Below are 4,630 nucleotides of genomic sequence, written 5' to 3'. Positions count from 1 at the left end.
CTACGCCCACCACAACACTGCTCAGTCTCAAAACAGTCGAAGTACACTGACCGCCGTGGTTCCAGATACACACCTCTGATCGGGTAACACAAGTGAACACTCACTCACTACCATTTACACTCCAAACAATGCCGGATGGTGCCGGGATTTTTTTGGTCTCTTACGACAGACATGCCTTACTTCGGGAATATTCTAACCCCTTACCCGTAGGGAGTATATTTCAGAACAATTTATTTATAACCATATCTAAACACCCAGAAAATTTAGTAAAAAAGAATTCAGCTAATTAAAATGTTCGTCATATCAAATTAGAGGAACATCAAAAATCTTGTGATAACCTCAAAAAAGAATAGACCACATCAGGTACCTAATGAAAACTACATGTAATATAAATTAAAAAAAAAAAACTTATGAAAACCAAGCATATGCTGTCAGACTTAATTAACACTCTTGACCTGCAAGAGGACATATCCTTACTTTTCTTATAATCAAGTTTTCTTTACATTTTTTTTTTGAAACAATATTAAAAACTTTAAATAACAAATTTAAATTATATTTTAAAAAAACTAGAGAGAAAGAAATGATTAATTTATTTGAATAATATTGGAATATTTAAAATCTATAGTTTTAATACTGAAGGTCTTCTGGGTACTTATCAGTTTTAAAAACCATTTTCGTTTTAAAAACTATTAATTTATTAATATCTTCTATATATATTATTTAATCTGAAAAGTCATGGCTTGAGATAATATATATTATTTTCATTGTTTCAAAATTTCTAAATGAAGGTTGTTGATAACAAACAATGAAATTAAATATTTTGAGTAAACAGTAGATGGTTTTTGGAGATATGTTTTAAAGTTGAGTATTATATTACTATCTTCCTATTTATTTCTTATCAACCTAGTTAAGTGTTGAATATAAACAATTTATGGTTTATATATTAATCGTTTAGGTTTTATTTAAAATAATTTTACTTCATAGTTGAAAAATGTTGTGTTGAAAAAATTTTTTTAATTGAATATTGACGTTTGATAAGGGTCTATTGACAGCTCACATGTGAATTGAATTAAAATGCTAATGAAAAACTCTGATGAATTTTACAGAATAATAAATAAGACGGAGATTTTACAAGTGGAAGAAGTCAAGCAGCTTTAAACAAACAATAGAAAACATCACAGTATAAGTTAATAGTATATTTTGAACTTTAAAATTAAAATTTGAGCACCAATATTTTGTCTCCTCAGACGCATTTTGTCCTAAAAGATAACCTGGCAGTAGAATCAAATCTGACCACTTTACAAGAACTTAATAGCCAATGCGAAAATATAGTTTAAATTTGGTACCACTGCTGCTTCTTCAATTAGGTTTATTTTGACAAACCTTAATGACACTATATAAGCATGTATTTCAAACCAAGAGAAAGTAAAGATGAAATTGATATATAGATGGCGCTGCGAACAGCCTAGAAGAAATGGGAATGTGTATTTTATCCGACTGGCTAAATGTCATATTGTCTGAAGGAAAATAAAGTAAAAACCTACAGCTCGCAAGGAGTTAAACGATTTGAACATTGATGCGATTTCTAAAAAAAATTCTTTTAGTTGTAAGATTGGACAAAAAAAAACCATAGTATGTTTTGAGTTATAGTATTATTAAATGTTATTTCAAACTTTATAAATAAAGTTTATTTATAAGTTTATTAAAATAATGGCTTATAGGATCTGTCTTAGTACATTTGGATAGGATATCCAATGTGGATAGATATTAAGATTATTAACAAGCCTTATAATATTATACGATGGTGTTTTTTAAACTACCATCCGACACAGATATCAATGAACTACTACTGCTAAAGAATGATGGAAAAATTATCCATTAAAACGATTAAGTTAAAGATACATTATGGTGTCTTTGAATAAATAGTCCCAACAACAGATTCGGTTGGGATCAGTTGAGGTCAGCTTACAGTTGATGAAACTGTAAGTAAAATTCTCACTGATCTTTTTTTATTTGTAGATCAATTGTGCTATCTTTGGAGAAGTAGTTCCAATTTGAACAAGGATCAACGTTAGGTATTAATAAATCTTATAGAGCTCTTTGAGTATGGTTTTATATAGTCTCACTCTTCTAAGATATTCTTCAGAAAAAATTTCAATGGCATGGACTTTTGTATAAAATATAGTTTACTATTGTGTTTTATTCATTTATTTCTTTTAGATAGTGTCTTATAAAAAAAGAAATTATTTAATATTAAATACTACATATGAAATTTTTCTCTAATTTAAGTTGATTAACTAACATTGTTTTAGTCATAATACAAAACTGCTGGTAATAAAAAATATATATAAATTTTATAAAATATGTGTCATGTGATTTGCAATTATTACTGCATGAGTTGAATAAAAAAATATTACATTGCTTTCATTAGGTAAAATACAAATTACTACAAATGTGAATGTAATTTTAATGCAAAAGTTTCCTTTTATAAATGCAAATTTAAAAATTCGTAAGCAGAATTTTCATTCAAATGTGTTCGTTACTCTAAATAACTAAGTACTTGTGCATTAAAATAATTTAATTGTTTTTTAATAATAATTTGCTTATACTTAGATATTCGCTAACATTAATACCAGATGGCAGAGCGCCATCTATTTGCCCACTATTTTCTTTAGGGCTATTGTGAGTGCAACGTTACATCGGAGAGTTTTGAAACAGAAATCATTTGAATATATAATCTTTCATAGAAACGTAGCTATAATTTTATTTTCAATTTCCTTTGTATTTTATATTTAAAGTTAACATTTCAGCGTATTTTTAAAATAAAAAATATTGTAAGATCATACGAATGATAATAAAATTTTAAAGTCCAAATGAGTTATGTGAAAAATTTTATATATACCGAATGGGTAAATAAATTAGATAAATTTACTCTTTCAAAAAAAAAGTGGTCGCACAACAAGAGGTTGAAAACGATTTACATGTATGATATAAAACTGCATTATAGCTTATTAGGAGTACTCATCTTAGCATACAAATTTATCAAATGTATAATTTTATGCGTTTACGTACACGGTTATATGAACGCACTTAGTGAATAATTTGTGTAAATTTATCAATCTGCTGTATAGTAGCACTATTTATATCAGCATTAATTAACATATGACAGCAAAAAATGCAATAGTCAGCAGCGTAATTTTTTAGCCAATATCGATGCAATTTTAAATATTTGTGCAAACTTTATTTTAATAGCTGAGCTATCAATAAATTATAAAATAAAATATCTAAATTAAGCGAAAAGTCCAAACTGAAAAGTATTTACAAATATATTTTTGTAAATGATTTGCTTGTGTTGGAATGCAACTCTGTATTGACAAGAAATAAATTTATACGATATAAATTTATTCAGTAAAATGTTCGTGTAAATTTATCAAGTTTGTGTAAACTATTTTGCATACAAAATTTGACACTTCATTTAGCAAGCAGATAAAGATATACGTTTATAAAGTTTATAAGGCTTTTATCAGTTTAGATGAGTACCCCTATTGTTTGAGATGTGTGTATATGGTTTATATAAAAATATATAAACAAATATATATATGTAGATAAAGTAGTGTAATAGGGGAGATAAGGCAGTGAAATAAAGGCAATTGAAAATGTAAGCAAGATAAGAAAAAGAGAAGTAAAAAATAGGAGTTTTTGAGAAGTTTCATAAAGTTGAACATAAATTCATAAAGACTAAATTTTATTTTTTGACTAAAGTAGTTTTTAATTTAATAAAAGTTTGAAGTTTAATAAAACATTGCATTATTTGCTTTTAAGAAACATTGCGTTTTTTTTTGTTTAAATAACTACACATATAATTACAAGAAACCCACTTTATCGCTTTAATGAAGCAGATAATATTATTAATGTTTATTCTAGTCAGACCGGAGAGACATTTCAAAAAGTGAAACCCTAAAATGGATGTGGGCTTTTCAGTGAGTGCCAATAAATACTAGTTGTTGGTGGTTTCCATACAGTGGCGGAGCTAGGCCCCCTTTATAACCCAGTAGTAGAAGTAAATAAGTTATATTCACTAATACGACAAAACATGATGGAAAGTTTTATTGCTAATCAAATTACAATAAACACAAATTAAAAAAAATGAATTTTCCTACTTTTAGTCTCATTCAATTTTTTTTTAAATTATATCATAATTTGCGCCAGCTGCTATTTTTGCTTCAGTTTATAGAATTTGCAATGGAGATAGTCTCTTTTGGATCATCATACTTTTCTAGTACGTCTTAATCAATTTTAAGTTTCAGAAGCTTCTTTCCGTCGAAGCTCTACTGACTGGAACTGTGAATATGAATCTGGTTACTATATAAAGATTCGGGAATATTTCAAATATGGTTAATGCCATTATTAAACCAAATTGTTTAAAATATTTATTAAGTGCTTAGAATCCACAGTCGGTAAATTTTTGGCGAGACCGTCGGCGGTCGCCAACATCGCTGACGCCTAGCGACACCACTGTTTCCATATAAGAATTTCCAATTTAAACGGCGATATTTGCAAAACTGAACTAGGTAGATATTCAATATCGTTTAGTTTTCGAGATATCAGACTTTAAAATTGAAAATTGTTA

Source organism: Teleopsis dalmanni, chromosome 2 (genome assembly GCF_002237135.1).
Source record: "Teleopsis dalmanni isolate 2A chromosome 2, ASM223713v2, whole genome shotgun sequence".
NCBI classification, from domain to species: Eukaryota; Metazoa; Arthropoda; class Insecta; order Diptera; family Diopsidae; genus Teleopsis; species Teleopsis dalmanni.
The sequence above is the reverse complement of the archived record's forward strand: the minus strand, read 5'-3'. Positions refer to the sequence as shown.